The sequence below is a fragment of the Ranitomeya variabilis genome, chromosome 2 (genome assembly GCF_051348905.1).
Source record: "Ranitomeya variabilis isolate aRanVar5 chromosome 2, aRanVar5.hap1, whole genome shotgun sequence".
NCBI lineage: Eukaryota > Metazoa > Chordata > Amphibia > Anura > Dendrobatidae > Ranitomeya > Ranitomeya variabilis.
Genome location: NC_135233.1, coordinates 200,580,503 through 200,602,520, shown reverse-complemented (window position 1 = coordinate 200,602,520; position 22,018 = coordinate 200,580,503). Strand labels below are relative to the sequence as shown.

The window sequence follows — 22,018 nt, the reverse complement described above, 5'->3', positions numbered from 1 at the left end:
TGATGCCTTATCACCCCCAGGGCAATGGGGCATGTGAGAGCTTTAATCGAACCCTGTTGCAGATGTTGAGGACATTAAAGGGTAAGCGCGCTGGCCTGAGTATCTCCCCGAATTGATATGGACCTACAATAATAGAGTGCACAGGACTACTGGCTATTCACCACACATGTTGTTGCTTGGGAGGCCCGGCAGGGACTGCATCTGAATGGGTACAAGAGCACCAGTGGTGATTAAGGGTGGTGCATCAGCTGGCGGGTGATCGCATATGTCACGTGGTCCATAGGGACACGTGACCTGTGCAAGCAGAGCCGTTTTCTCTGGGGGATAGAGTGTTTGTGAGAGTCAAACGACGGTCGGGGAAGCTGAGTGACCGGTGGGAGGCAAATCAATATCTGATAAAAAAAAAACAGGGGAATCCTGAGATTCCAGTTTACGAGGTCGAGCCGGTGGGGACATGGGGGCCAACTCGTAATCTTCACTGTAACATGCTACAATGGTGCTGGTTTGAAGATTCAGCCCCCACTCCCACGGTGCTAGAGGCTGCATCTCAAGGGATGGGTACTCCTAGTGTTTTTGAATTTGATGTTGTGTCTACTCCCGTGCCTGCTTACTTGCACCCTGTGATCAATCTGTCCCCGTGTGAAGACAGTGTTGAGAATGTGGTATGTCCTGCTGAGGAGGGAGAGTCAAGTCAGTTACTTGACCCGGATGTTGTGTCACAGGGCGCCACACCTCAGAAGGAATCGGTCTCATTTGTTCCTTCTGATGATCCCACGGAAGAGTCTCCTTCTCCCACTGGGACTGAGCCTGTTGGAGTGGGTCTCAGGAGAACTACTCGATCTATGGCGGGAAAACCACCTCAGCGCTATGCTCAAGACGACTCTTTGAGTGAAGAGGTATTTCGGGACGCCAACCTCTAGTAGGGTGGCATGAAAGAGGATGAACTGTGATAATATCAGGAGAGCATTAGGACCCTGCTGCTGCATGTTGGAGCGAAGAGAAAAATTCCGGGAAAGTGTGTGTGCAAGGGGGTGAGGTCTAGTGTCTGCTGTTTAGGAATGCTGTGAAGTGAAGTTTCCTGAAGGAGAGACTGCTATGATAGACGCTGTGTGTGAGGCAGCTGAGAAAAAGCAAGGAGACTGGACTTTGCAAAGACTGTTTGCTGCCAGCGCGTGTGAAGTTGTTATCCCCTTCATCTTGGGAACCTGTGGTTCTGCTGTGGAACAAGGACACAGCATTCTTGAGAGCTGAGTGACTGTGGAACTTTATGGAGTCCCTTTTTATGGTGAGCTGAGAAGCAATAGAAAACATCCTGTGCAGATTCAGGCGGTTTGCTCTCAGAAGAATTTGTGAGTGACTGCTGGAGGAGAGACGGTATCCTGTATCTTCTGTGTTGACAGGGACCCGGACAAGCCTCGTTGAAGTGCTATCCAGTACTGTATCCTGAGGCTACAGAACTGTAAGTCTCTGGCATGTGGGCTCGGCATCGGCCGACAAGATGCGGAGCTTTGTTTTTCTAAAGCTGTTTTGGCGCCGAAGATCTTGGAACTGGCTGCAGCCGATGCAAGTTATATGCCTGACTAGAGAGTTTCCTCAGGTTAACAGTACCATAATAATAGATATCCGGGTATCCCCAGATTAAGTGATTTGGAGCTCCTGTTATATCTATGGGTATTGTGTTGTGCCATCCCAGGGGGTCCCATAATATCACCTCAGCTGATTTATACCTGTTTTCTTAGTACCTGATTTGACCTTTTGGACAGGTAAATGTATTCTATATCCCAGTATAACACACTCAAAAAGGGAACCTTGGGATTGGCATATTGATGTCAGATCCGGCTGAGTGAGTGTATTTAATAAGGGGATTTCAGTCTGTTTCTTTCAAATACTAAATCTCACTCCTACTGTTATTTCAGTAAAGACAATATTGGGATTTCTGCCTCAGTCTTGGTTTGTGACCCACTGGATCTTATTAGGACCTCTGGTCATTACACGGCCTTGGCGGGCACCACCACATCCACATCCTTTAACGTCACCCTTTCTCATCTTGAATGCATTGTGCTTATGAATAGTGTTGAGCGATACCATCCGATACTTGAAAGTATCGGAAAGTATCGGCCGATACCGGCAAAGTATCGGATCTGATCCGATACCGATACCCGATACCAATACAAGTCAATGGGACTCAAGTATCGGAAGGTATCCCTGATGGTTCCCAGGGTCTGAAGGAGAGGAAACTCTCCTTCAGGCCATGGGATCCATATTAATGTGTTATGATGACCTGTGTTATGATCCCTAGTGGCTGAGGATCACAAATAGATCAGCAAGTGATTAAACTAAGGACGAGCTCTAGGGAGATGGTAACTGGACTGATCGCAAATCTGAACCTATCCAACACAACTAGAGGTAGCCGGTGAACGTGCCTAAAAAATTCCTAGACGTCTCGAGCCAGCCTGAGGAACTAGCTACCCCTAAAGAGAAAGAAAGACCTCGCTTGCCTCCAGAGAAATAATCCCCAAAGATATAGAAGCCCCCAACAAATATTAACGGTGAAGTAAGAAGAAGGCACATACATAGGGATGAAATCAGATTCAGCAAAAGAGGCCCACTAGTACTAGAAAGCAGAAAATAGAGCAGGAGTCTATGCGATCAATAAAAACCCTTACAAAATATCCATCCTGAGATTTCAAGAACCCACACACCAACTCACGGTGTGTGGGGAGAAACTCAGCCCACTAGAGCAACCAGCAAGCGAGGGAATTACATTTTAGCAAGCTGGAACAGAAAACATGATAAAACTCTGCTGATCAAAAAATGAGCAAACAAAACTTAGCTTATCCTGGATGGACTGGGAGCAAGGTAGTCAGAAGGAATCTGAGTAGCACTAATTACATCGACAGCCGGCAACAAGTGGAAGTAAAACAGAGCTATATAGGAACGTCCCAGAGGATAACGAACCAGCTGATAGCCAGAGACCAGCAGGATAACAGACAAAGCCACCAGGGGGAGCCCAAAGCAAAAGTCACACCATACCACCAGTGACCACAAGAGGGAGCCTGAACACAGAGTTCACAACAGTACCCCCCCCCTTGAGGAGGGGTCACCGAACCCTCATGAAAACCACCAGGGCGATCAGGATGAGCCACATGGAAGGCACGAACCAAATCGGCCGCATGAACATCAGAGGCGACAACCCAAGAATTATCCTCCTGACCATAGCCCTTCCATTTAACCAAATACTGCAGCCTCCGTCTAGAAATACAAGAATCCAAGATCTTCTCCACCACGTATTCCAATTCTCCCTCAACCAGCACCGGGGCAGGAGGCTCAACCGGAGGAACCACAGGCACCACATACCTCCGCAACAACGAGCGATGGAACACATTATGAATAGCAAATGATGCTGGGAGGTCCAGACGAAATGACACAGGGCCAAGGACTTCCAGAATCTTATAAGGACCGATAAACCGAGGCTTGAACTTAGGAGAGGAGACCTTCATAGGAACGAAGCGAGAAGACAACCACACCAAGTCCCCAACGCGAAGTCGGGGACCCACACAGCGATGGCGGTTGGCAAAGAGCTGAGCCTTCTCTTGAGACAGCTTCAAATTGTCCACCACATGATTCCAAATCTGATACAACCTATCAACCACAACATCCACTCCAGGACAGTCAGAAGGCTCCACCTGACCCGAGGAAAAACGAGGATGAAACCCCGAATTACAAAAGAAAGGAGAAACCAAAGTAGCAGAACTAGCCCGATTATTAAGGGCAAACTCGGCCAACGGCAAAAAAGTAACCCAGTCGTCCTGATCAGCAGAAACAAAACATCTTAAATAAGTCTCCAAGGTCTGATTAGTTCGCTCGGTTTGGCCATTCGTCTGAGGATGGAAGGCCGACGAAAAAGACAAATCAATGCCCAATTTAGCACAAAAGGTCCGCCAAAATCTAGACACAAACTGGGATCCTCTGTCAGAAACAATGTTCTCAGGAATCCCGTGCAAACGAACCACATTTTGGAAAAACAGTGGAACCAACTCGGAGGAGGAAGGCAACTTAGGCAAGGGCACCAAATGGACCATCTTAGAAAAACGATCACACACCACCCAGATGACAGACATTCTCTGAGAGACAGGGAGATCTGAAATAAAATCCATGGAAATGTGCGTCCAAGGCCTCTTCGGGACAGGCAAAGGTAACAGCAAACCACTGGCTCGAGAACAGCAAGGCTTAGCCCGAGCACAAATTCCACAAGACTGCACAAAGGAACGCACATCCCGCGACAAGGAAGGCCACCAAAAAGACCTGGCCACCAAGTCTCTGGTACCAAATATTCCAGGATGGCCCGCCAACACCGAAGAATGAACCTCGGAGATGACTCTGTTGGTCCATCTATCCGGGACAAACAGTCTCTCTGGTGGACAGCGATCAGGTCTATCCGCCTGAAACTCTTGCAGCACACGTCGCAAATCTGGGGAGATGGCAGACAAAATCACCCCTTCTCTAAGAATACCAGCCGGCTCTGAATCTCCAGGAGAGTCAGGCACAAAACTCCTAGAAAGAGCATCAGCCTTCACATTCTTCGAACCAGGCAGGTACGAAACCACGAAATCAAAACGAGAGAAAAACGACCAACGAGCCTGTCTGGGATTCAGCCACTTGGCCGACTCGAGATAAATCAAATTCTTGTGATCAGTCAAGACCACCACACGATGCTTAGCTCCCTCGAGCCAATGTCGCCACTCCTCAAATGCCCACTTCATAGCCAACAACTCCCGATTACTGACATCATAATTCCGCTCGGCAGGCGAAAACTTTCTTGAAAAGAAAGCACATGGCTTCATCACAGAGTCATCGGAGCTTCTCTGCGACAAAACAGCCCCTGCTCCAATCTCGGAAGCATCAACCTCCAACTGGAAGGGAAGTGAGACATCTGGCTGACATAAGACCGGAGCCGAAGAAAACCGGCGCTTCAGCTCCCGAAAGGCCTCCACAGCCGCAGAGGACCAATTAGTCACATCAGAACCTTTCTTGGTCAAATCCGTCAAAGGCTTAACAAGACCAGAAAAATTAGCTATGAAGCGACGGTAAAAATTAGCAAAACCCAAGAACTTCTGAAGACTCTTAACCGATGTAGGCTGCGTCCAGTCATGAATAGCCTGAACCTTGACTGGGTCCATCTCAATAGTAGAAGGAGAAAAAATGAAACCCAAAAAAGAAATCTTCTGGACTCCAAAAAGACATTTTGAGCCCTTCACAAATAAAGCATTGTCACGCAGGACCTGAAAGACCATCCTGACCTGCTTAACATGAGACTCCCAATCATCCGAAAAAAAACAGAATATCATCCAGATACACAATCATAAACTTATCCAGATATTCACGGAAGATGTCGTGCATAAAGGACTGAAAGACTGAAGGAGCATTAGAAAGTCCAAAAGGCATCACCAGGTACTCAAAATGGCCTTCAGGCGTATTAAATGCAGTTTTCCATTCATCACCCTGTTTTATACACACAAGGTTATACGCACCACGAAGATCTATCTTGGTGAACCAACTAGACCCCCTAATGCGAGCAAACAAATCAGTTAACAATGGCAAAGGATACTGAAATTTGACCGTGATTTTATTCAAAAGGCGATAATCAATACAAGGTCTCAGGGAACCATCCTTCTTAGCCACAAAAAAGAATCCCGCACCAAGAGGGGAAGAGGACGGGCGAATATGTCCCTTCTCCAAAGACTCCTTTATATAACTCCGCATGGCAGCATGCTACGGCACAGATAAATTGAAAAGTCGTCGCTTAGGAAACTTACTACCAGGAATCAAATTTATAGCATAATCACAGTCCCTATGAGGAGGTAGAGAATTGAGTTTGGGCTCCTCAAATACATCCTGGTAGTCTGACAAAAACGTAGGGACTTCAGAAGGAGTGGACGAAGCAATTGACACCACAGGAGCGTCACCATGAATTCCCTGACAACCCCAACTTGACACAGACATAGCTTTCCAATCCAGGACTGGATTATGAGTCTGCAACCATGGTAGACCCAACACGACAACATCATGCAAATTATGCAATACAAGAAAGCGAATCACCTCCTGATGAACAGGAGTCATGCACATGGTCACTTGTGTCCAGTACTGAGGTCTATTCGTAGCCAATGGCGTAGAGTCAATTCCCCTTAGTGGAATAGGGAATTTTAAAGGCTCCAAATCAAAACCACAGCGCCTGGCAAATGACCAATCCATCAGACTCAGGGCAGCACCTGAATCTACAAAGGCATTAACCGGGTAAGATGACAGGGAACAAATCAGGGTAACAGACAAAATGAACTTAGGCTGTAAAGTACCAATGGTGACAGATTTATCAACCTTTTTTTTGCGCTTAGAGCATGCTGAGATAACATGAGCTGAGTCACCACAGTAAAAGCACAACCCATTTTGCGGTCTATAATTTTGCCGTTCACTTCTGGTCAGAATTCTGTCACATTGCATAGATTCAGGTGTCTGTTCAGAAGACACCGCCAAATGGTGCACAGGTTTGCGCTCCCGCAACCGCCGATCAATCTGAATGGCCAGAGTCATTGACTCATTCAGACCTGCAGGCGTAGGGAACCCCACCATGACATTCTTAATGGCTTCAGAAAGACCTTCTCTGAAATTTGCAGCCAGGGCACACTCATTCCACTGAGTAAGCACCGACCATTTCCGAAATTTCTGGCAGTACACCTCTGCTTCATCTTGCCCCTGCGAGAGGGCCAATAACGCTTTTTCAGCCTGGTTCTCAAGATTAGGTTCCTCATAGAGCAATCCAAGGGCCAGAAAAAACGCATCCACACTGAGCAATGCAGGATCCCCTGGCGCCAATGTGAAGGCCCAATCTTGAGGGTCACCACGCAAAAAGGAAATAATAATCTTAACTTGCTGAACGGCATCACCAGAGGAACGAGGTTTCAAAGAAAGAAACAACTTACAATTGTTCTTAAAATTCAGGAACCTAGATCTATCTCCAGAAAACAACTCCGGAATAGGTATCCTAGGCTCAGACATAGGACTGTGAACAACAAAATCCTGAATACTTTGAACTCTAGCAGCAAGATGATCCAGACTGGAAGCCAAGCTCTGGACATCCATGTCAGCAGCTGAACTCAGAGCCACACCAAGATTAAGAGGAGGAGAGAAGCTAGCACAGCAGCTAGACACACGGCAACAACAAGAAAAAAAAAAAAAATTCTCAAGGCTTCTTTTCTCCTGCTTCTGCCATGCAATTAACACTTTGCGGGCCGGCTGTACTGTTATGATCCCTAGTGGCTGAGGATCACAAATAGATCAGCAAGTGACTAAACTAAGGACGAGCTCTAGGGAGATGGTAACTGGACTGATCGCAAATCTGAACCTATCCAACACAACTAGAGGTAGCCGGTGAACGTGCCTAAAAAATTCCTAGACGTCTCGAGCCAGCCTGAGGAACTAGCTACCCCTAAAGAGAAAGAAAGACCTCGCTTGCCTCCAGAGAAATAATCCCCAAAGATATAGAAGCCCCCAACAAATATTAACGGTGAAGTAAGAAGAAGGCACATACATAGGGATGAAATCAGATTCAGCAAAAGAGGCCCACTAGTACTAGAAAGCAGAAAATAGAGCAGGAGTCCATGCGATCAATAAAAACCCTTACAAAATATCCATCCTGAGATTTCAAGAACCCACACACCAACTCAAGGGTGTGGGGAGAAACTCAGCCCACTAGAGCAACCAGCAAGCAAGGGAATTACATTTTAGCAAGCTGGAACAGAAAACATGATAAAACTCTGCTGATCAAAAAATGAGCAAACAAAACTTAGCTTATCCTGGATGGACTGGGAGCAAGGTAGTCAGAAGGAATCTGAGTAGCACTGATTACATCGACAGCCGGCAACAAGTGGAAGTAAAACAGAGCTATATAGGAACCTCCCAGAGGATAACGAACCAGCTGATAGCCAGAGACCAGCAGGATAACAGACAAAGCCACCAGGGGGAGCCCAAAGCAAAAGTCACACCATACCACCAGTGACCACAAGAGGGAGCCTGAACACAGAGTTCACAACAGACCTGGTGGTTAGGAGCACTAGGAATGACCTGATGAGCAAACTAGTAATACAGGACAAGTTCTGGGAAGTGGGAGCTCTGCTGACCGCAACCCCTAATCCTATCACAACAACTAGAATTAGCCGTGGAGCATACCTGACTCTGCCTAGACGCCTCTTCAGAGCCTAAGAGCTAACTACCCCTAAAGATAGAAAATAAGGCCTAACTTGCCTCAGAGAAATTCCCCAAAGAAAAAGGCAGCCCCCACACATATTAACTGTGAGTTAAGATAGAAGTCACAAACACAGGAATGAAATAGGTTTCAGCAAAGGAGGCCAGACTTAACTAAACAGACTTGAGGATAGAAAAGGTATCTTTGCGGTCAGCATAAAAAACTACCAAAAAAACAAGCAGAGTGTGCAAAAGAGACCCCGCACCAACTCACGGCGTGGAGGTGCCACTCTGCATCCCAGAGCTTCCAGCTAGCAAGGCAGAATCATGATAGCAAGCTGGACAAGAAAACAGTGGTAAACAAATAAGCTAGCAGGGACTTAGCTTTTGCTGGAGTAGACAGGTCATCTGAAAGATCCAAGAGAGAACTGAACCAGTACTAGGACATTGACAGCTGGCATCAAGCAACGATCTAAGTGGAGTAAATAGAGCAGCCAGCCTAGGACTAAACGAGGTCAGCTGAGGAAGGAACCTCAGAACCAGCAGCTCCACTCACAGCCACCAGAGGGAGTCCATGGACAGAACTCGCCGAAGTACCATTCATAACCACCGGAGGGAGTTCGAGAACAGAATTCACAACATTAATGTGTAAAATAAAGAATTAAAATAAAAAATATTGATATACTCACCTCTCCGGAGGCCCCTGGACATCACCGCTGGTAACCAGCAGCCTTCTTTGCTTAAAATGAGTGCGATCAGCACCTTCCATGACGTCATGGCTTCTGATTGGTCGCGTGCCGCTCATGTGACCGCCACGCGACCAATCAGAAGCCGTGACGTCATCCCTCAGGTCCTAAATTCCTAGAAGGGAACCCGTACTGTGTCAGTCCTACAACTCATAGATAAAGATGCGCTATTTTTTAAACCAATAGAATTTTTTTTTTTAATCGTCTTGCTGACACACTCTAAATGCGGAGTAATGAACATAATTGCCCCTACTAAATTCTCACATACGATTATCTCTACCCAGACAGTGCCAGTCGCACAACTGCTAGACAAATATAATGTATTTTAAGTGTAAAATAGCAGAGAGCTACAGCATGTACTTCCAATAATGAGACCATCCAGGTTCCTGCTTTTCACCCATCCTCCCTTCGGCCTGTCCCACACGTCCAGATAATTCCGGTACCGGAAAAAATCGGTACCGGAGTTATCCGTGTCCATGTGTCCGTGAGCTGACGTAGGCCATCCGTGTGGCACACGTGCGGCAGCCGTGTGCCGCCTGGGTACCACACGGACCGTGCAGGAGAGACAGCGCTACAGTAAGCGCTGTCCCCCCAGCATGGTGCTGAAGCCGCCATTCATCCGTTCTCTCCAGCGCTCCCTGGGGAGAAGGGATGAAAAATCCTTTTTTTTTTGTTTTTATGTGTTTAAAATAAACTTTAGGGCATCCTCCCCCCTCCCACCCCCTGTGCGCCCAGCCGCCGGCATTAAAATACTCACCCGCCTCCCTCGACGCTTGCTCTCCGCCCCGCAGCTTCTCCTGCACTGAGCGGTCACGTGGTGCCGCCCATTACAGTTGATGAATATGCGGCTCCACCTCCCATAGGTAGATTTTAAACACATGAAAACAAAAAAAAAAAGGATTTTTCATCCCTTCTCCCCAGCGAGCGCTGGAGAGAACGGATGAATGGCGGCTTCAGCACCATGCTGGGGGGACAGCGCTTACTGTAAGCGCTGTCTCCAGCACGGCACATGGACTGCACACGGAAAACATCCGTGTGCGTTACGTGTTTTACATGGACCCATTGACTTTAATGGGTCCGTGTAATACGTGCGCTCCCACGAACACTGACATGTCTCCGTGTTTGGCACACGGAGACACGGTCCGCAAAAAATCAATGACATCTGCACAGATGCATTGATTTCAATGTGTCTACGTGTGTCAGTGGCTCCGGTACGTGAGGAAACTGTCACCTCACGTACCGGAGCCACTGACGTGTGAAACCGGCCTTCCTCCTATTAAATCTCTCCCTACTAAATCCCCACCTAGCGAACAAGTAATTTCTTCACAATCCTCAGCTCTTAAGAGCTTTTTGGAATAAATAATGCTCACTGTAACCTCCTATCACTTTCCAAACACTGCTTTCACTCTCCCTATGCTGAAACAACGTTCTCCCTATGCTGTCTCCGGCTAAAATGAGCTCAAGATACCGCCGACAGCCTATAAATAGTCCCAATGACGCTGGAAGGCCAGCCAATCACAGTAATGCCACTTCAAATATGGTGCCGGCAGTATTGTGATTGGGAAGCCAGCCCAGCATATTCATTGGATGCAAATACAGCACCAAACATGCTGGGCGGGTTACCGAGGCGAACACCTAATTACTCACCGAGTAACGAAAAGCCCGAATATGTACTATGAGAGTAACGAATAGTGGCAAATGTGTTCACTCGTCACTAAAGACAATTATTTCTCTCGGTTGATGACTAAACAGAGAAGACAATTTTTTGGACTTAGTCCTGTCAAAAACAGAACATGAGCCGTTTTGCAACAGTGACCATAATATAATAGGTTTCAAGGTATTAAACACAGTAGATTGAGGAAGAACTGAGTCTTGTAGACCGGGATCAAATCCTGGTAACTGGGCATATCAAACATAAATGAGGTGTGTTGACCAGAGCTTTTTTCGGTATTGCGTTTTCGATTTTTGCTCCCCTCCTTTCCAGAGCCATGACTTTTTTATTAGTCCATCACTATGGCCATGTGAGGGCTTATATTTTGCAGGAAAGGTTGTACTTTTGAACTACATCATTGGTTGTACCATGTCGTGTACTAGAAAACGGGAAAAAAATTCCAAGTGCGGTGAAATTGGAAGAAAAGTGCAATCCCAAACTTGTTTTTTGTTTGGCTTTTTTGCTGGGTTCACTAAAAGCTAAAACTAACAGGCCATTATGATTTTACAGGTCATTACGAGTTCATAGACACCCAATATGTCTAGGTTCTTTTTTACCTAAGTGGTGAAAAAAAATTCCAAACTTTGCTGAAAAAAAAAATGCATTGTCGTGGCGACCAAAAAAACATAATTCTGGCATTTTTACTTTTTTCCTCACTACGCAGTTTAGCGATCAGGTTAATCTTTTTTTTATTGATAGATCGGGCAATTCTGAATGCGGCGATACCAAATATGTGTAGGTTTGATTTTTTTAATTGTTTTATTTTGAATGGGGCGAAAGGGGGGTGATTTAAACTTTTATATATATTTTTTTTTCATATTTTTTGTAAAAAAATTTTTTTAAATTTTGGCATGCTTCAATAGGGTGGCGCTCATTGCAATGCGGCATCAACAACCTCTGGCTGTCATGCCGATGCATCGATGACCCCCGATCATGTGACGGGGTCACCGGTGCGTGCATTTCCGGCCTCATGGCCGGAAGCGCTTGTTAAATGCCGCTGTCAGAGTTTGAAAGCGGCATTTAACTAGTTAATAGGCGTGGGTGGTTCGTGATTCCGCCCGTGCCTATTGCTTACACATGTCACCTGTTCAAAACAGCTGACATGTCCCGGCTTTGACGCGGGCTGACCGCCAGAGCCCGCATCAAAGCGGGGGATCTGCCGTTGGATGTACTATTCCATCCGATGGCAGAAAGGGGTTTAAAAGACAAAAATCCTATAGTAAGTATATACCTTCAGGTAACAGGCATAAAAAAATATTAAAGTTAAAGAGGTTCTCCAAGAATGTAATAAAATTTCGTAATTCAAACGGGAACATATCCTAGTCACACGCCAGGACAGTCTGAAAAAAACGCAGTTCCGAAGGCCTGTCTCAACTGACAGAGCGGCTGTATCATAAGTACACACATCTCCATGAGATGAGAAGGGCTGAAACAAAAGAAATAAATCTTCTCTTTACTTACTGAGCACGGAGGACTAAGACTATTTATATGAGCCTACCAGCCTCAACAAGGCATACATTTCCCTGGAGAGATTCTAACCATTACTATTAGAAATGTATCTTATGGGCCAAAAGCTGACAAACTTAGGGTATGTGCACACGTTGCGGATTTGACGTTGCGGATCTGAAGCTGGTTTCCATGCGTTTTACAGTAGCATGTAAAGCTATGGAAAACCAAATCCGCTGTGCACATGCTGTGGAAAATTCTGCGCAGAATTATTGCGGTTTATTTTCTGCAGCATAAAAATTCTTTGTGCGGATTCTGCAGCGTTCAACACCTATTCCTTAATAGGAATCCGCAGGTGTAAAAATGCAGATGAAATCCGCACAAAAACTGCACTAAATCCGCAGTAAATCCGCAGGTAATCTGCAGGTAAAACGCAGGGCGTTTTACCTGCGGATTTTTCTGAATCTGCACGGAAAAATCCGCACACGAATCCGCAACATGTGCACATAGCCTTAAAGTTCAGCTAGGATCCAATGCTAATTAAAATCACTTATATCACTATATTAAAAAGGTGCAGCACAATGATGTTCACATTTCCTTGGACTTGCATGGAAGATTTTGATCTGTGACTCAGATTAATAATGGACGTGTCTTTATAACTTGTTTGCGGACACGAGGTCGGACATGTGATCAGCTTCATAGACTATAATGGGTATGTGTACAAACTATGAAAAACATGAATGGAACACGTACATGACTTACAGACGCCTGAATGAAGCCTCACCTGACAATAAGTACGTATTTGTCTGAGCAAATTAGATATTGCTAAAGCTCCTGAGGCCCAGACGGTATTCACCCACGGGTATTGAGGGAGTTGAGCTCAGTAATTGATATTCGATAATATCTCATCAGTAGGGTTGAGCGAAACGGGTCGTTCATTTTCATAAGTCGCCGACTTTTGGCAAAGTCGGCGTCTCATGAAACCCGACCCGATCCCTGTGCGGGGTCGGCCATGCGGTACGCGATCTTGGCGCCAAAGTCGCGTTTCGTATGACGCGTTTAGCGCCATTTTTACAGCCAATGAATGAGCGTGGGCAGAGTGATGATATAGGTCTTAGGGGAGTGAACGCCTATCGTCATGTTATCGCTTGTGCGCAGTAGGGATTTGGAAAGTGAAAACCGAAATTTTCTGTGCTGGGACGGAGAGAGGAGAGAGGAGAGAGGAGAGAGGAGAGAGAAGAGAGAAGAGAGAGAGAGAGAGAGAGAGAGAGAGAGAGAAAAAAAAATAAAAAAAAAATCCTTCATTGGGTTTCGTGTTTCGGCCGAAACCCGACTTTTCACGGTGGTCGGCCGATTTCACTCGACTCGACTTTTAAGACAGTCGGGTTTCACAAAACCCGACTCGACCCTAAAAAACTAAAGGTCGCTCAACCCTACTCATCAGTCTCATCTTCTTAGACTCTCTGTGTTCAGGAGTGCAATGCTGCACTGCCTCCAAACTTCTTCATTGCCCAGGATGCTGCACTCGCATATCTGAGCCACTGGTCCAACCTGAGCGATCTCCCATGTTACTAGAAAAAACAGCTTTGACTCATAGGGGGACTGAAGGTAGCTGGGTCCAGCAATCTGGCCAGCTTCAGAGCAGTACTTGCACTTTCTAAGGGTATGTGCACACGCTGCGGATTTTGCTGCGGATCCGCAGCGGATTTGATGCTGCGGATCCGCAGCAGTTTTCCCAAAGTTTACAGTACCATGTAAACCTATGGGAAAAAAAACCCGCTGTGAACATGCTGCGGAAAAATCAGCGCGGAAACGCAGCGGATTATTTTCCGCAGCATGTCAATTCTTTGTGCGGATTCCGCAGCGGTTTTCAACATGCACCAATAGGAAAGTGCAGTTGAAAACCCACAGAGGAATCCGCAGAAGATACCGCGATAAAATCCGCAGTGAAAACCGCAGTGGTTTTGCACGGCGGATTTTCCAAATCCGCTGCGGAAAAATCCGCAGCAGAATCCGCAACGTGTGCACATACCCTTAAGCTTCGAGCCTGCAAGCGGCACATGCTCCTTTGCTAGGTAACAGGCCAGTTAGAGACTGCAGATGTGGCAGGCAACCTAGAACAAGCTGCAAACTATAGAATTAAAAATGCCTCTATTCTTGAAAATGTTTAATACGAGGTAAATTGCAAAATTGCTTCTTTTTACAAGAACTTTGCAATTTTAATTTATAAACTTGAGACAACCCCTCTTACTTACTCTTAGGGAATCTGTCAGCAGGTTTTTGCTATGCAATCTGAGGCCAACATAACGTAAGAGTAGAGACCCTGATTACAGGGATTTGTCAATTACTGGGCAGTGTTTTGCTGTTTCAACACAATCAGTGTTTTATCAGCAGGAGATTATCACTAAAGGACAAGTGCTTCGTGCCTGATAATCAAACCACCCCCTCCACCGCGGATGGAGTAATCCTAGTGCTGCATATACAGAAAGTGAAAATATACTCAGTACTAAAAAACAGAAGCACTTGAGTATTCTGGTTAGTGACCTGAAAGGATCAATCTATTTTTTTACTCCATAAAGGTGAAAAAAGGCAATAAATAAGTATTGATAAGTTTGCGCTAAATTTACTAAAGCTTGTGCACCCATTTTGATGAATTTGGAACAAAAGCTGGATCGTCGAATTTTGCGTCAAATTTCTGAATGCGACACACAATGTTTGATTTTGTGCAAATGCAAAGATAAAAGCCTTTTTTTTTCCTTATAAAAGGTTACCCAATTCTTAAAATAGAGACAGATTTTGTACCCCACATGGTTACTGCAGAATATTTGAGACAAATTAGGAATTCGAAAAAAATATTTGAATAATGAAAACCATGTCCGTACTGTTGACCAAAACCTAAAAAATGTCGGGGACTGAAAAAATAAGTAAAAATTGTGCACAAATTACAATGATCTTGGCGCACACATAAAAATGCCTAAAAAGTAAACTTTTACCTTGAAAAAAGGTGCAAAGTGAATGATGAATCGGGGCCCTTATGTTTTAGATTTGAGATGAGCAATTGGTTTCAGAAGACTCTAGTCCAACAGCTACAACAGTAGTCTATGGTCTCCCGATGAGAACCATCCAAACTACCTCCTACCTGCCAGAATCCCTCATCCTACCTGCCAGAATCCCCCGCATCTCTATGGTTCGTCATCGCTGTGCCTTGACGAGTGCACAAGGTCACGCTGGAAATAAGTATTCGAGACGCCATGGATGTCGGAATATAGAAGATTCACAGGGCTCCCATCTGGCAGCCATGGACTACTGACATGACTTAGATAACCTCTTCCCCATATCTGCCCCACATGTATGGCACATGTATGGCGTAGGTGTGTGGAGGGCTCAGGAGCTGAGCAGGCACTACATACGGCTGGTGCTGGACGTAATGTACAGCCAGCACCTCGTACAAACTGCTCCGAATGGAGCCAGCTTGGATTGCTGTTATTTAAACCCTTAAATGCCGCTGCCAATCACTGACAGTGAGATTTACCGTATTTTTAAAACTATAGGATGCATCTTATTATAAGACTGTGTTCTCAAAAACACAGTCTAGGAAACGCACAGTCTCTGTGGTTGAGGGTTTCAGACCCTCTGAGTTGAACCAGTGCCTGCAATTCCAGCAGAAAAAGGCACAACAGGCGCAATAAAAGAAGAAAAAAAACAAACACTGACGGCAAACAAACTTGACTGCTTCAAGCCTTTTCCGCCACAAGGGTAACAAGAAACAGTCTCTAGAACCTTCTTCGATTAAAACGAACTTTCAAAAACTCCAGGAAACAGTCCGTCTGTTATAACGGGGCAGTCCACCCCCAGCAGGGATTTTTCTATTACTGTCTCACCTGACAGTTTTGAAGCAGCTCCCTGCGACACCTTAAATTTGGCAATAGGGTAGATTGAGTGCCAGGTCACCTCTTCTTTCAGGACTTCTTTGGGCTATCCGCCTCTCCTCCATGAAGGCAGTCCAAACAGTGGGGGATGGCAGTCTCCTTCACTTCCAGGGTTGATTTGGGAACTTAGTCAGGCTAGGATCCTCCTCCCCCCGACGTCACGCTCCCACCGCCCACCTGGGAAGGGTCATAACTGGAGACCCTGAACTTCTGTACAAGCTGGCTTGCTGTGGCCCGGTTATCCTCACTGGACTCTGACAATGTGACGCTCAGTTCTCCAGCCTGCAGGTCTGGTAAGCTGGATGGCTGCACCTCTCTTGGAGATCTAACCAGTCCACAGTCCTCCAGGGAAATCTTAGCAGACTTCTCCAGACTCTGCCAGGACTCTTCAGGGGTCAACTTCTCCCCACAGGAGTCTTCGGTCCTTGGCATCCACAAGAATCCCTTGGGGCTTCTTCAGCCTACTGCTGCTGGGTCTCTCGCTGAGCTCTCTGCTCGAAGACCTCCTTGTCTCTTTTTAAGATGTCCTCCTGGATACCAGCCCCATCGGCACTCGCATTTCACAAACTCCACAATTTTTAACAGGATGCAGACTATGGAATCAAGAGGGGAGATATTTATGCTTCACCACATCGCAGCTCACGTACACCTCATTCCCGGTCCACTCTTCCTCTAGGAATCCATATCCTTTCTCAACATCAAACTCGACGACCCATCCCCGGGTCTGGGCATTCTCTATGGCCTCCCGCTGGGCACTGTTGGAGCCTCTAGCTACCCCCTCAGTTACTTGTCAGTCCATTTTCTGCAAGTCAGTAGGTCCATCTTGAGCATACACTCAGTCACAGTGCGGACAGTCAGGCACTCTACAGACAACATGTGTCCCCATCCCGGTGTGCTGCTGTGTGGGGTGCATCACACTTACTTCTGGCCCAAAGACTTCCTATGGATCCAGGCTTTCTTCTTCTGTAACCTTAGCAGCAATCAATCCAGGGGACACAAGGTTCGTAAAAAGTCTAACTTTTACTAAGCAAATGGCAGTCTTTACAAACAGGCATATAGGATAAGGCCCAAAGGGTTGTCGTCTTTCCCACAGGTACGGACACAACTTCAGCCCTGGTTTTCGGTTTGGATAGAGTGTCCCCCTTGCTATCTTTCTTACCACTAGGAATTCTTCCCCACCACTAGCAGTGCACCCGGCTTGTATCACCGTTGCCTCTTAGAGTTTGAGTCCATCTTTCCATGTAGCTTCACAGATTGAGAGCTCCCAGGGCCCCCAACATCCATCTCAAGGTTCCTCCAGGCCAGTAGATGGAATCAAATGGAAGATATTTTTGGTAAAGCACTGCCCCGAGTATTAGGCCACATTGTCCCTAGCAGCCTACTGCGCGAGACTGCTGTTGTCACTTCACACAACCATACTCCACTGAACTGTCACCACCTGAACTTGGCACTAGCTCTCAGTCCCCCCTCCCCAAAACTATGCGTAGGCTAGACTGCATCCCCAGTAAGTGTTACCCTTAACAACATGAAAATATGTTTAACCCCTTAGAATGTCAGGGAGCAGACGATCAGCTCCACCATTCCTACAGTTACACACACAGATCTCCTGCATAAACACACATCTGTTACACACACACAGATGCTACATATACAAACAGCTGTTATACACAGCTCTGCTACATACACAAATAGCTGATACACACAGCTCTGCTACATACACATATATTAGAGACAGCTCTGTTACATACACACAGCTGTTACATATATAGCTCTTCCACATACACACGCAGCTGTTAAACACAGTTCTACATACACGCAGCTATTGCACATACAGCTCTTCTACATACACACAGCTGTTACACACACAAATCTTCTACATGCACACAGCTCTGCTACATATACAGTTGTAATACACACAGTTGTTACACACAGCTGTGCTACATGCACAAACACACAGCTGTTATAGACACATCTCTGCTACATACACACAGCTGTTACACATACAGCTGTTACATACACACACAGCTGTTATACACACACAGTTTTCTACATACACTCACACAGCTGCTACACACACTGTGCTGCATACGCATAAAGCTACTATACACACAGATCTGCTACATACACACACGGTTGTAACACATACAGCTCTGATACATACACACAACTGTTGCATATATACACAGAGAACTACTACATGCAGAGACACACACACAGCCCTGCTACACCCACAGCATAGCTTTCTCTGATCAGTTTTGAGCAGGAACAGAGAACAGTTCTTGGGAAAGACGATCGGGAAACAGGCTGTGTCAGAATTCTTCCTGATCACAGGAAGGTGCCTCTGGGCTATATACACACACTTTTTTGCAAGATTTTTTTCTTGCTGAAAAGTATGTCTTAGTCTAAAAAATACCATAAGGCTGCCATTAACCCCTATTATCGGGCGCATAGCCAACGCATGCCATAATCGGCATGCTCTAGCGATGTGCCGTCATTCTGTGACGAACCCTCGGACGCGGGCTGCAGCGTTTCCAGGTCCGTCACCGCTAGCGCAGATAGAGCATCTGCACTAGCGCGATCGCATCACGTGATCTTTTTCGGCACTTGTGTTAACGCAGTCCGTTTAACGCATGCTTTGAACGGACTGCACTAACGCAATGTGAACCTAGCCTAAAAGGAGTAATCTCCTTAGCACAAAGGATGCCATGATTGCAGGGTGCCAATGTGTTGCCTGCTGAAGGCGCCCCATCACTGAGGTTATCGTACACCTGTGTTTCCCAACCACAGAATGCAGCATATAGAACAATTCATCAAATCGTTGCAGGTTCTGGTCCCCTATGGGGGGACTAAAAATTAAAGTGAAAAAAAAAATGTTTTTAAGGCCGGCGTCAGACTCAGCGTATGAAATTACGGTCCGTTTTTTACGGCTGTAATACGCAGAAATGTTCCCAAAATAGTGATCACTATGTCATCCGTAGGCAGGGTGTGGCAGCGTATTTTGCGCATGTCATCCTCCGTATGTAATCCGTATGGCATCCGTACTGCGATATTTTCTCGCAGGCTTGCAAAACCGACATCTAATGGATTTATGTGCTCAAATGTTCGTTAAAACATATATACAGTATCTATCTATCTATCTATCTATATATATATGTCATTGAGACACATATATATATTCCCAGGCTCGAGTTCATATGAGGACATCCAGCAGAGGGCGCATCACCGCGACTCAAGGTAACTACAGGACATTCCCCTGCATTACATTCATTCCCCGTATTTTTACAACCACGAGCACAGCTGCTTTAGCAGAGCTCCTGGGTGTAAAATGATTTAACCCCTTAAGATAGATTTACATTGTGGGACGTGACCAGAATGACGGAAGGTATGGGATATTGTTGATTTTTTATTTTTCCTTTTTTACAGAACGAGGGTCTTCAGGTGGATTAAGAGTCTAATAAAATATTACAACACCCTGTGTCTTTATTTCATTAAAGTACTTTGTAATAATGTGTGTGTGTGTGTGTTTTATTAACCATTTTTTACTATTGGATTAATAATGGATAGGTGTCATAATTGACGCCTCTCCATTATTAATCTGGCTTAATGTCACCTTACACTGACACCACACTACTGAATCGGCGTCTTTCCGATATGCACGCGCTCCTTAACCAGTATCTTCTTAATACCGTCATACAGATAATTACCTTGACAAAGGCCCATCAGGCCGAAACGTTGGTGTATTACATGATTGGTCATAATCCTGAATAAATCTATGAATTTTGGACATTTAATCTTGACAGTTCTCAGATTATTCTACTTATAATGTCACCTTACAAAAGCAAGGTGACATTAACCCTTCATTACCCCATATCCCACCGCTACAGGGGAGTGGGAAGAGAGTGGCCAAGTGGCAGAATAAGCGCATCTTCCAGATGTGCCTTTTCTGGGGTGGCTGGGGGCAGATGTTTTTAGCCAGGGGGGGCCAATAACCATGGACCCTCTCTAGGCTATTAATATCTGCCCTCAGTCACTGGCTTTACCACTCTGGTGTAGAAAATTGCGCAGGAGCCCACGCCAATTTTTTCCGCGATTTAACCCTTTAATTTAATAGCTAGAGGGCCCAAATTTTGCATATACACAATATTAACATTAGTAGGGTGGAATATGCAAAAAAAAAGGGATATAAGATGGTTTACTGTATGTAAACCATGTCTCATATCCTGTCGGGTTTGTGAAGGAGATAGCAAAAGCCGGCAATTGAATTACCGGCTTTTATGATATCTAGCGTTGTATGAAATATAAATATATATATATATATATATATATATATATATATATATATGTGTGTCTCACTGACATATACATATATATACCTATTCTATGTGTAGACATTTATTCTACCTATTCTATTCTATTCTGTCAGTGTGATTTTACTGTACACCGCACTGAATTGACGGCTTTTCTCTATAACACCGGTGCGTATTTCTCACAAGTCACACGCATGGTCCGTGTGGAATCCGTATTTTTCTCGCCCCCATAGACTTTCATTGGCGATTTTTTTGCGCAATACGGTGACAAACGCAGCATGCTGCGATTTTCTACGACCGTACAAGACCGTATAATACGGATCAGTAAAATACGCCAGATAGGAGCTGGGCCATAGAGAATCATTGTACCGTATGCAATCCGTATTTTCTGAACCTCTCATACGTCCGTAAAACACACTAGTGTGACGCTGGCCTAAAAATGTAAAAAAAAAAAACAGATTGAATTACCCTCCATTTCACCCTCATAAAAATAAAAAATAAATATATTTGGTATTTGGCAAAGGCAAAAATCCGAAGTATCAAAATATAAAATGATTTGCTTCGTAAATGCTGTAAAGAGAAAAAAAACTAGAAAGGCAAAATTAACATTTTCACTGCTCCCATCACAAAACAGAAAAGTTCTCAGGAAATGCTGACAAACCAAATTCCGTTCTAACCCCTCTACGACATATGACGCACATTTACATCATGTGTCGTGTCCCTGAGTTTAATGCGGGCTCGCATATTTAACGGCAGATGATGGCTGATTTTATCAGTCATCATCTGCCTTTAACAGCTGTGAACAGCATTTAAACTGTTAAATGCCGCTGACAATTTCTAGCAGCGGCACGTAAAATGCACCGGCAGGGGAGTGGCACGTCATTCCACGTGCCCGTGATTGCAGGACGCCCATGACGGCTGCCCCCGTGACCTTTCTAACAGTCATTATGATCCTCCGGTGAAAGATGGCGCTTAGCTGGTGTTCGTCAGAGATTGTGATTTTAGCTGAAGCCCAGCTGTGTATAGCACAAGCAATCGCGGCTTCATGTCTCCTAAATGGACTATTAAATACAGTAAAAAGTGAAAAAAAATAAAAATATGAAAAAAATAAGAAAAAAATATAAGTTCAAATCGCCCTTTTGCCCCATTAAAAATAAGACAATAGAAAAAAAAATACACATATTTGGTATCGCCGCGTTCATACATGTCCGATCTATCAAAATATAAAATAAATTAATCCGATCGGTAAACAGCGTAATGAAAAAAAATCAAAACGCCAGAATTAAGGTTTTATTGGTCGTGGCAACATTGTAATAAAATACGATAAGACGCGATCAAAAGATCGTTATCTACAACAAAATGGTATCAGTAAAAACGTCAACTCCGGGCGCAAAAAATAAGCCGTTATCCAACCCCGGATCCCGAAAAATGAAAACGGTACGGGTCTCGGAAAATGGCGATATAATTTTTCTTTTTGTTTTTTTTTATTTCTGAATTGTTTTTCAGCATTTAAATAAAACAACCTAGACATGTTTGGTATCTGCGAACTCGTACCGACCTGCAGAATCATAATAGCAGGTCAGTGTTACCGTATAGTAAACTTGGTATACAAAAAACAAAAATCAATTGTGGAATTGCCCT

General features: G+C 45.1%; 1 protein-coding gene across 4 annotated transcripts in view; it reads right to left on the bottom strand.

The window, feature by feature from the left end:
- Positions 1–22,018, bottom strand: part of ASTN2 (astrotactin 2) — a 939,506-nt gene that overhangs the window by 240,449 nt on the left and 677,039 nt on the right. The window lies entirely within an intron of this gene.